Genomic DNA, 12,882 nt, shown 5'->3' with positions numbered 1-12,882 from the left:
GTTGTTAGTGCTGTTGCCTAGTGTATGTACAGTTGCCAAATTCTCTTTGTTAGGTTCACATACATAACGACAAGTAGGAAATCTCAGTAGGAAATCTCGACTAAGGATGGAGGTGAGAAGGAAAACTCACAATGGGTTTTATATAAAATTTATTATATGTACAATGCAGTGCTAGGAGTTGCTGAGTGGTGAGGAGCTTGTTGAAAGGTCTATCTGTTTGAGAGCGTTGAGTAGAATCTCTTCACGACGAGGCTGGGGGTATTATACGATTCTGCCGGAAGTGAGCGGCGCTGATTGGCTGAGGTGAGGAGGTAACTGGCCAATCACCGCGCAGTCCCAAAGCGAAGCTTGGTCTGTGGAACTCGCCGGGTTGGCCGGTGTTGACTGTCTGTGGAACTCGCAATGGTCGTGGCTGGTAGTTTACAAATCGGCAGTTGTAGAGAGTATCCACAACAGTACCATGGTAATCTTTATTCACGTAGTTCAGCCACAGTAGAGTTGTCAGGTGTACCGCTCCTTAGGTTAAAGGGTTCATTTCATACTGCCCAAATGGCTCCCCAGCAACTGAATCTCCCTTACCTTAGGTGGAATAGAGGATAAAATCCTTTTACCTTTGTATTCATCACCAGAGAAGTCTTGAACTGATCCACAGCTTCTCCATGTTCATAGATTAATATTAGGTTTTTGCCTTTGTGCACTGCTAGGAATGACTGAATAATTCTGTTAAGCTGATTTGGACCCAATGTCAGTTTAGGGAACTGACAGGTACTCACCATGTTAAAGAAATGCCATTTTTCTGGAGAACAATCCAGTCAGTTTTATTTGATGGTTTGCTATTTTTAACTGGTCTCATGTTTAACTTAATTTTTTTTTAAAGAAATTTACTGGCATGTGCTGTCAAGAAGTACTTACTATCTCACAAGAGGAAGGGTATGGGGGGCTACACCTGGACTGAACGGACTTGTATGAATACTTATCTCCTAATGAAGTTTATTATAAATTTCCCTAGTTCTAGTAGTAAAACATGGAATTTATTCCAAAGAATCTACTAAGGTTGGATTGAGGTTTTTTTGTCTACTGAGGAATATTAAGTTTGCAACGTGTTTTCCCAAAAATCTGATAACAATCTCTCCCACGGTGCTTTCACTGAGTGGGAGTCCCATAGTAAAGCAGCTCCAAGGCTATATCCAAGATTATGCACCCCAGATGTATTTCATAGTTAATTTAATTCTTCAATTGAAATTACTTTCAATGGGTCACTGTAGATTGTTTGACTGTAACACTTTCATCATGAATCCTTTGATAGTATTAGCTTGTTTCTTTTACTAGTGATGGAAACTTGTTTCGATGCTACAAGCAGTTTTTTTTTCAGTATGTGGAGTTAGGTTGTTTGGACGCAATATAGAGTGGGTATAAGGTTGTTTGTGGGGTAATATAAGTGGGTGGGCATTAGGTTGTTTGGACGGGTAATATAGAGTGGGTGGGCATAAGGTTGTTTGGATGTGGGTAATATAGAGTGGGGGGCATAAGGTTGTTTGGTTGTGGGTAATATAGAGTGGGTAAGCACACGGTTGTTTGGTTGTGGGGGTAATATAGAGTGGGTGGGCATTAGTTGTTTGGACGTGGGTAATATAGGAGGGTGGGCATAAGGTTGTTTGGACGTGGGTAATATAGAGTGGGTGGGCATAAGGTTGTTTGGTTGTGGGTATAGAGTGGGTGGGCATTAGGTTGTTTGGGGGCAATATAGAGTGGGTGGGCATAAGGTTGTTTGGATGTGGGTAATATAGAGTGGGTGGGCATAAGGTTGTTTGATTGTGGGTAATATAGAGTGGGTGGGCATAAGGTTGTTTGGATGTGGGTAATAGAGTGGGTGGGCATAAGGTTGTTTGGTTGTGGGTAATATAGAGTGGGTGGGCATTAGGTTGTTTGGTTGGGTAATATAGGAGTGGGTGGGCATTAGGTTGTTTGGATGTGGGAACAGAGTGGGTGGGCATTAGGTTGTTTGGTGTGGGTAATATAGAGTGGGGGCATAAGGTTGTTTGGTTGTGGGTAATATAGAGTGGTGGGCATAAGGTTGTTTGGTTGTGGGTATGAGTGGGTGGGATATGGTTGTTTGGTTGTGAGTAATATAGAGGGGTGGGCATTAGGTTGTTTGGTTGTGGGTAATATAGAGTGGAGGGCATTGAAGTTGTTTGGATGTGGGTAATATAGAGGAGGGACCTGGCTCTATAATATAGTGATTTCCTTAGTACAATACCTGTATGTTGGCCTGTTTGGGCAGGTGTTCTTAAGGTGATATTGTGTTATATTTCTGTATTATAATACTGCACTAATTAAATGTATAGCATTATATTCAATATATAATTTCATATAATTAAGTTTATAATTATTTTTTGGCATTTGAGTAAATATTTACATACTGTACTGTACTATAGATGTGTTATATGTTTTTCATATGTGAGTTGGATATCCAAGTATTAATTACAGTACTGTATATGGAAGGTGTTCTTTGTTGTTTTGACTGCAACATGTTGTTATGGCATCCAGTTAAGATAATATTTGTTGCTTTGTTCTATTATTAAAGAATAGTCTTCATATTGGCTTAAAGACCTTAGATGTTGAAGCATAATACATAACAACTGAAATTAAAGATTAGTTTGTAATTGTGGAATTCCTAAGGATGTACCGTGTCAATGAGTTTTAGGTAACATGATCAGTGCAGGAGGTGGTGCTGACCCCAGCACAGTTGCAAGAGCCAGAAGTGGTTGGAGGAAGCTAGGAGTGCTGCCTTTATTTACAACATGAGGACCTTCCAGTGTGAAAAAGAGATAGATGTATGCAATTTTTTTTATGGGGATTAGCCCACCGAGCACAGATCACTGACCCAACATCGGGTTAAAGCGAAAAATGTAATAATAATAAAAATTATAATTAGTTCATAGTAAATAAAATTTATAATAAAAAATAAAGAATTAAACAAAATAATAATAACACTGATAATGATGATAATAATAATAATAATAAAATTATAATAATAATTGAAATTATAATACCGTAATCAAAAAAATTATAATAATAATAAAAAACTGGCACGAAGTGTGATATTGTAGGACATTGAAACATGAGCAGTTATAGATAATGACACGTAGGCTTGAGTGAATTGAAATGAGAATGGTGAGGATGCGCAATGTGACACTGAAAGAACAGGAAACCTTGTTCAGAGCCAAGAGAGCGTAGAGGTAAGCTGAGTTGGGCATGTGGGAAAGAATAGATGAGACCAGCTGGGTCAAGAGATGCAGGAATCTAAATATGGAGAGGAGGAGAGCCAGAGCAGGGCATGAAATGATCATGGAGAGAGGTTGTAAGAAATGGCTTAAGAGTTAGGAACTTGACAAGAGAGGTTTCAAGAGACCATAGCATGGAGAGGTGTTATCAGGTAACTCAAGAGTAACCCACATAAATGTCAGAAATGCACTTTAAAATGTTGTTGATGGCGATGATGAAATACACAGCACTGTACAGGTTAATTGTTTGATATCTTCACATAAAGCATTTTCATACTTTTAGTGTTAGTTGAATGAGATACACTGTATTTAGATGTGTTTTTATAATTTATACTGTATGTCATAATGAAGATTTACCATTCATAGTCTGGGACTTGGAGTAAGCAAGTTTTTTCCTTCTTACAATTTTTGAATATGGTTAAAAAATGAAGAAAGTAAACTAAAATAATGTTTGTATGCAAAGATCTCTGATACCAGATAGATGGACCATTATAGTATACCTGTACTGTATTGCAATACAGTAAAGTCAATAAACTAACGCTAATGTGTCCTCCAATATTGCAGTGCAAGGTGAATCATCTATCATGAATCATTAATTAACATTAAAATAATGCAATAATATGAGTTGTGTTCCCAGTGTGACCTTTATATCTTTGTGTGGATTTTTATCCTCTTACCCCAAAACAATACAATTAATGAAAATCCAAACTATATTCTTTAAATAATGTTTATGAATGCACCTTATACATATATACAATAAATCAATAATAATATCCCACAAGAGGAGATGGACGCTATTGTTGTTGCCGTAAGCTAACACCTATAATGTCAGTTATCCATCTGAAACCCAGAAAATAAAACCTGGTTATTGCTATAGTAAAATTAATGAAAAAAGTGTGTTTTGATAACATGTTATTTAATGTATCAAAAGTAACCATTGATGTAAAAAGGAAAAAAGAGTGATAGTGGAAGAAAAGCAATGTATACTTGTTCCCTAAAGAAACCGCCTTTTATCTTATTAAGAATATGTACAAAAGATAAATTATTGATGCTGCATATGTATTTGATTGAATTTATGTTTATATACAGTCAACCCTCACTTACGCGTCCCAATATCCGCTTCCACGCTTACGCCGTGCCCTGCCGAACCCAGGATGCTCACATTCTCATGCGCAGTACCCTTTTATGAGAAAGCGGGCCACAGCCCATTTTTGGATCCAAACCTCCCGCCATCTCTCCCGCCATGTTGTGTAAGCGGGCGAGCATGAAAGCATGTCGCCCAGTCATCAAAACATTACCAGTTCTTCACCTGCCACCCACCCACAGCCGCCTAAGTCAGTGATAGTGATAATTTTAGTGAGGATATGGACTGAGGGTTTGACAAAGAGCCCTGCAAGCCTCTGTAGGATAGTGATACAATTGATACAAGTGATACAGATGAGGGCCATAATCTGCCCTTCTGCCTGAACCAACTCCCATCCCTGCTGCCCAGCCATCTTTTTCTACTAATGTAAGTGTTAAAAACCTAATATTATTGATATTTCTTAATAAATTGTGTGCATACCATCATAAAGTCAAGATAATTTATTACAAATATAATGCAGTGTCGCCAAAAGTGGAGTCTGGGGGTCGGCCCGTCTCTATTTCCAATTAATCCTATATGTTATGTTGTTCACTTACGCTGCTTTCACTTCTTCCCCGCAAAATGTGGGTTAATGAATGACATGGTATTATTATACAATAGAGATGAGACGGCATTGTTTTGCTCATGTATACAACACCCTGCGGACTAATGACGTATGGTTCTACTTCTAAAAAAACATAAGAAACTGAAGAAATAAGAACCTGGTTGTTGTAGTAAACTTAATGTAAAAAATTAATATGTATGTATTGTACAGTTAACCTCACTTTTACGCTGTCCCGCATTCCCGCTTCACACGCTACGCTGTGCCCTGCCGAACCCAGGATGCTCACATTCCGCTGTGTGTGTACCCCTTTACGTAAAGAGAGGGGCTGGCGAGTCAGCCGCCATTTTTGGATCCAAACCTCCCGCCAACCGCTATGTTGTGTAAGCTGCGAACATGGTAGCATGGCGCCCAGTCATCAAAAACATTACCAGTTCTTCACCCGCCACCCTCCACACAGCAGCCCAAGTCAGTGATAGTGATAATTATGAGGATATGGACTTATATGGACTTTGGGAGTTTGACAAAGAGGCCTCCTGAGCCTCCTGTGTGATAGTGATACATTTGATACAAGTGACAAGGTGAGGGCCAATAATCTGCCCTCTGCCTCGAACCAACCCCCATCCCCGTGTGCCCAGCCATTTTTTCTACTAATGTAAGAGTAAAAAACCCAATATTATTGATATTTTAATTATTAATTGTGTGTGCATACCATCATAAAGTCAAGATAATATTTTTACTACAACATAGTTGTGTGTCACAAAAAGTGGAGTTTGGGGATCGCCCGACTCATTTCAATTAATCCCATATGTTATGTTATTCACTTTACGCGCTTCTCACTTTTACGCTGACCCTCCGGTTACATTAACCGCTAAAGTGAGGGTTAACTGTAATGTTATTTAATGTTAATACATGGAACAATAGAAGTACCCACTGTTACCATTAATGGTGAAGTAAAACGAAATAGACTAAACTTATTGTATGTAAGCGATGTGAAAACATGTCATTTCTCTTCATAAGAATACAAAGCAACATTTATTACTGTTCATATATGTTTTAAATAATACTTACTAATGTAAACAAAAAATTTACTCACAATGGCGAAGTCTAAAACATATGACAGCCAATGATGTGAGTTTTTACTCAGATGATTTCACAATCAGGTTCAACTCTGGCTGAAGCTGAAGCTTTCCATAAAGATATCATAGCTGTTGCTGAAACTGTTACTGAACCTGAAGTTGTTGCAGCTGCTTATGATGCTGAATTTGATGGTGTACCTGAAGTTGGTGGTATTACGTCAAGTGTGTTTTTCACGTCCTCAGTTAATTTTAATGCTTCCTGTTAATGGATCCACTTCAGAAAATAATATTATGTTCATTGCTTGCTCCATATAATAATCCACAGACCCTCAAACCTTTTCATATCGCTTTTAACACATCTTGTAGTTTTGAACCAGCTCTATCATGTCTTGCTCTTTGTCCATGCTGAATAGGACACAAAAATGAGCCGTAAGAAACCTGAGAATGTTTTTTCTCCTTTTCTTGTTCAGATGCGTGAAAACAAAAGGTCCCACTAGCTGCATGAGTTTACTATTTAGCGATGCTGGAAGGCCATCTTCACAAGTCTGCAGCCTCCTGAAAGCAGATTTTTATAATATATATCGATTTAGTTATTATTTATAAGAAAATGTAATTTTGCTTTATTTTTGATTACTTGAAATGAAGAAAATAATGGTGTAAAATTGAATGGAGTCCCAAATTAAATTAACCAAGGTCTTAAATATGAATCGCATTAGAACCATTATAGGAGTTTTCCTAGTTACATGATGTAGATAAAATTGAGTCAAAAATGAAAACTAATATCAATAATGTTCTTAATATATTCATCATTGTCTTCACTTTGAGGACTACACCTAATTTCCGCAGAGTCCTTGTGTTTTATTCCAACTTATGAGCCTATGTGTTGCACTCGTTTGTTGTGTAAGTCACCCCTATGTTGTATTTTTGTCTGACGATCACAGTAAATCCAGTTTAATCAAATTAATGGCATGAAAACATAAATCTAGCTAACTTTAAGGAATATTTTTACCGTTTATATACTAAGTTAGTGTGAAAAACCTATAAAATTGTTAATCCCACTTAACTGAAGTTAAATTCGCCACCCCTTATTTGGAAAATGCAAATTAATAAATTAAGTTAAAGTAATAACTACTACCTTATGTATGGAAAGGCAATAAAAATACTTTTGCAAAAACATATATTATTGAATTCTTTTTAAATATATGTACTGTATCAGGAGATCAACCATCTTTAAAATGTAACTGATACACCTTTCACACACATCCTGATATCCGCACTAGTAAAATGCATTTAACAGCGTTAAATTGTTTATGTAATGGAACGTCAAACCTTTACCTAGCAATAACTAAAACCAACCTAATCTTCCAAAAACGACAAATAATGCCATTACGCATCTGTTATATTAAATAAACAAATATTCATGCTTCCAATCAAATAGTGAGGCAAAAAGCCCTGGGAGACAATGTGATCTGAGTAGGCAATATTCATATTCAGAGCTTCAAAACCAACCCAGACATTAAAAGCAACCAAGCTTCACCAATCTCCAAGTAGAAATCTGTCACTGAATTCCCTTGATTTCTTCACATTGTTGAGGCAAAAACAGGTGGTATAAGAGCTTGCGCAATGCTTAATAAATTCCCTGCAAGTTGTCTGTAAGGTCTCAACCAGACTGCCCAAATTCAAACGGAGTTCATCATCATGGCAGCTGCCCAACACGCAAATCATCCTTGAGTTCTTCAACCTGCGAGAACCTTGCCACCTGCTGCTGAGTCATGCCTTTGGTCTTACCAGCACCACCACACCACTACAATACCTCTCATGTCTCAAAATCACTGGCTATCTTCCGCTCTTCTGTAAAGATGTCCGGAAGTGGATACCCCGTCTCTTAACACCCACTCACTTGTTCTCACCACCTCACAAAGCTTGCAGATGACTGCCCCACCAACCACCACACTTGCCACATTCTTCATAACACTTCAGTACAAGCACATCACCTGCCACAGGCTACCGTTGTCCTCACCCAAACCAAGTTACCAAGTTATTAGCTAAAAGTAACGCTGAACTCCCTTCCAAAACTTGAACACATTATCCCTGGCAAATTCCTGTAATGTGATAACATATAAAAATAATAGCCTGACTGCAGAATTAAAGTAAAATAACAAACAAACTGGGCAAATGGCACACCAGTCCCCCCCACTTACAGAGAGAGGAATAAACTGAACAGGGAAGAAATTACGGTAGAACAGCACAAAGCAACCCCTGACTAGCTTGCCCATATGAAGCCAAATTATATACTGTATTGTATTTTGTTATATATTTAACGCCACAGATGTTATTTATGATGAAACATACACCATAATAGGCAGATCCAAGGAGAATAAATACATCCTCACTATCAGAACTACCACATTTAGACTAATTAATTCCAGCCATCAACCTGCCCATTCAAAAAAATTTCATCAAATACATCTCGAATCCCAACCCCATAACAGACAAAATTTTGTTTGTAATTCACCTTTAAAAATGGCTACAAGTGTAAAAGGAGAAGCTGAGCTGAGAAGAAAAGAGAAACCTATCTAGATTTTCTATTTATTATTTAAGCATTTTTACTTAGCCTCAACTTACAACCTGGATTTGGGTCCCTAACTCCCTGTAAGTCGCGGAAAGCCATAGGTAAATGAATAAATAAAACAAACTGGTGAACGCAGGCAACAGCTAGCCCCACCATTCCAGCCAAGACATAGGTATGGGAAATACCTTGATATTAAATGTAAAACCAGTTCTAATTAATTAAAAATACCATTTTTTACCCCAAATAACCCTGATTAGTTAAATCCTAAAGCTACATATAAATAAATATATTAAATAAATAAACCTATTGATACAGCAGGCACACACTGCTGAGAGAGAAACGATACAACCCTTTAGGGGCAACGCACACCCTCAAACTCTCACCTCCTTTCCTCACACTCACTCACCTTCCAAATGACAAGGAAACAAGAAAAAGAATGAGATAAGAGAAATTAAAAAAGAAAACAAAAAAAAATAGAAAAAGTAGAGCAAGAGAAATAAAAAGTTAGAGATAAGAAGGAAACTATGTCTAGAAAAATATTTCTACAAAGAGAACTACTAACCTGTAGAACAAACACCCACAAAATATATAAACTCCTCATTTGTGTAAAAATATCAATTTAGTGTTCAAGACACTTAACATAATGCACACAAAGCAAACAGCTGGTCTCATGACCCAACATGCCTGAATAAAGACAAAATATAAAGTAATGCCTATCAAAGTCAGTTCCATTAAAAAAAATATTTTTACAAAAATAATAACATTATCGGGGACACAGTAAATGATCAACTATATATAATAATGCCTAGCAATTGATAGGCAAGATGACACCATGTGTAAACGTCTAAAGGAGGTGGGGGTGAATACAAAAGTTTGTCAGGTTGTTTTTACTTCATTTACTGATACATCATAAAATGTCCATTAACCAAAATCACCAATATAGCTATAACCAAAAAAAAAAAAAAAAAAAAAGATCACAAGATTAAAAGCTAATACTAATACCCAAGACTACCCAATGTTTCCTTCCGTAAACTATAAACTATGATTACATTTCAAAACCAATTGTAACGATAATCCAAAAAATGCAGAAACACACACAAAATGAGACCCAATGTGAGTGTGTGTAGATTTTCAAAATTTGCTCTGATGTTGTAATGGATTTTCAGGTTCCTTTAGATTCATTTACTACTTGTCCCAAAGCAAGAAGATTCCGCTCAGCCATCCATGCCCCAAACTCTCCCAAACCTTCAAGTAACAAGATACTTTGCTGCCATTGCTGCTGCCATCAAGAAATGCACAACAAATATCTAAAGACTCACCAAGGAGAGAGAAAGCTCAACAGAGGTTCCAACAATTAAACAAGGGATGAGAAATGCTAGAAAAAGCAAAAGTACACCCAGATGAGAAAATATCTGTAGCTGTCTGACTACTGACGCACATCACTTTCTACCTGGTACGCATGTTTTTTCAGGTCCAGGTTCTACTTATTACCATAAGAAATGGAACCAATGGAAAAATTTTCAGAGTGCAGGTGGGACCCGAGAGTACATTATATCACAGCCCGGGTATGTAAGGTTGCATTATTAGAGTAGATTACACAGGCCTTTTTCTGCCTCTTTTTCAACTTAAGCCAGCTTTTTCTCGGTCAACAGATAGATATATACACACACCAAGAAAGATATGCTGTTGAAACAATCACAACATTCCAACTGCTACAGGAAATAATTTTGAACTTACCAGAGGTTAGAGGTTCATTAAAATTATTGTAGCTATTTTGCCCTTATAATTTTTTTATTTTGTGCATATATATTTTCATACCATGGGCAACTTATTTTAGAAATTTCTACTTATAAGATATATAAAATAGTAAATAAATCTTAGAATAAATGAATATAGTAGAAAGTAAATATATACAGTACTGTATTATTAATGCAGTATATGTATGTTTGTTCTCACAGTAAAGACTGGGTTAATTTTCTTTATTGATTGATGTCCTGTTCATTGTGGTAGGAGTATTATTTTCATGGAACACACCAATATTAAGTTGAATGCAAGCCCCAACAACCAGATCAATATATCCCACTAACATTTGTCATCTTCGCTGCCACACTTCAATAGTTTGATAAATACATTAAAATCTGTTGAAACAACTAACATTCATGGGGTTACATTACTGGAAAACACAAAGGATGCAGTGATTCCAGATGTTGAAGCAAAATCATATGAGAAGGGAAATTGGTCTTGGCTGGAAAATTAGCCCTAGGCTGTCCTATAGGGCCAACATGTTACCACAGGATCTTGGTCAACACAAAGTCTTCCGTGCAGAATGACAATTTTATTTTTATTAGTTAATTTTTTTAGATTTTCATCAAAAAATTCAAACAAAATTAGTGGCGATTTACTGTAAAGTCACACCTCTAGAGAGAGTGTGTGTCTTCAAAATCCAAATATTTTCTATATAGTATACTGCACTTATAAACTATGACTAAAAATTTGTCTCCAACAGAATTTCGCTTCCAAAGTTCAAGTTATTTGCAGAGCAGTAAATTAAAATTATAATCCATCTGCAACACCATTTTCTCACCTTGTGCATTTTGATTAGGTATTCTTCCATAACTCTTTAGGTTTCAGTAGTGTTGGTCTGTTCTAATGTCACACAGCACTAGATAAATATTTAGTAATTTAAATGCAAGAGCTTATGATGGCATGTACATGATTATATCTCACCACTGTAAGTCATGGCCAGAGATAACTGTGAAAGGTCAATCTAGGTGACCCCACCAAACATTGCAATTGAACAATGATGGTCATAAAATAGTAACAAGCAATAGACCCCAAATCAACCAACCAAAATATACATTTTGATAAATAGTTAAGAAGAATATCATATTCTTTTTATGCCCACTGACATTGTTTCTACCACATATGGTTGTTCCTACTTTAGCTATGTTTTTAAATTTGAATACACTTTACAAAAAAATAAATTTTTTTGTTTGGCTATACAATACTTATTAGAAGTAAAACCCAACAACACTAGTGTGTAAACATAGAAGCACTGGATTCCAGCATACATGTGCTTGTTAAGAGTTGTAGACAGCAGCAGTCATGCCTGCTGACACCACCCAGCCAGGCTGCCCAATGAATCCAATCTTCAGTAATAAGAATCATTGAGCTGTGCTGATGCATCCCACATTCACATTGCAGTCTTGGCAATAGTTGGGGCCTAATGTGTTGGAATATTAGCAGAATTAACAGACAGCTTAAATAGGAAAACCTAACGATGAAGAGATGTGGGTAGTGAACTGGGCTAGTCTGAACACCCAATGACAGGCCTGCATACTGTACTAATATGCTTTTGTTTATTTTATAGCACACTCATGCCATTTTAATGCCCAATTTATCTGAAATGGCACCTCTTTTTTGCTGGTCTGACAATGTGTAAAATGGAAAAAGCACTTCAAGTTCTTTTTCTCTACTATCAAAATAATGAAGTACACTAATTATAACTATGCTAACTACTGCACATATACTGTACATAAACAAATCATTACCCTATAATGAAACTAAAGTAAAGCTTACCGAAATTATGGATTTCTGTCCTGTTTTACGCAATCTCCTCAGAGCAATTTAAATAAAGAGCACAAATGATGTCAATAGTGCTGTCAGGATGTACAGATACTGCCTGAGACATTCAATTGTAAAATATTTTACAAAACTCTTGCAGAACCTTATACATTGGTTTAAAAGATGTTAGCTTTCAGAACTTTTTCCCTTTTATGCAAAAATGTTTTACAAATCATGCATGACATTTTTATAGTATGTAACGCCACATCCACTACGAATCATGTCAAGAAAGTATTATATTTCAAACAAGCTTATCAAAAAGGATATGTCACCATATTTAACATTTCAGTCCAAAAATATACTAGTTTATAGAAATTTGGATTACAAACAGAACTTGTGCAGCTATGATTCACTCTCAAGTATTTTTACTTGTTACAAATGGATGCTTTTTATTGTGGTTTTATTTATTCATAAATATAGTAGTGTAGATTTTGCATTTATTCTACTGATGGTAAATTTTAGCATACTCAAAAGCAATTAGAGTATGTCAGCTTAATGTGTTATGAAGTTGATGAGCATATAGTTGATTTGGTCTACCTGTAAAAGAATTCAAAATATTTCAAAGTTTAAAAATCTTACTACATTATAATAAGCTTTATTAGCCTAGTAATACGTAACCGAACGTAAAGCACAATGAT

General features: G+C 36.4%; 1 protein-coding gene across 1 annotated transcript in view; it reads left to right on the top strand.

Annotated features, from left to right (window-relative positions):
• LOC121875932 (pyroglutamyl-peptidase 1-like) overlaps positions 1 to 6,549 on the top strand; it is a 32,509-nt gene extending 25,960 nt beyond the window's left edge. Inside the window, exon 5 of the mRNA XM_042380686.1 lies at positions 6,519 to 6,549. The gene's annotated coding sequence lies outside the window, so the exon portion shown is untranslated. The remainder of the gene's footprint in view (positions 1 to 6,518) is intronic.
• The last annotated feature ends 6,333 nt before the right edge of the window (positions 6,550 to 12,882 follow it).

The sequence above is a fragment of the Homarus americanus genome, unplaced genomic scaffold (assembly GCF_018991925.1).
Source record: "Homarus americanus isolate GMGI-L3 unplaced genomic scaffold, GMGI_Hamer_2.0 scaffold59875, whole genome shotgun sequence".
Taxonomy (NCBI): domain Eukaryota; kingdom Metazoa; phylum Arthropoda; class Malacostraca; order Decapoda; family Nephropidae; genus Homarus; species Homarus americanus.
This window is presented reverse-complemented; position numbering and strand designations above follow the sequence as displayed.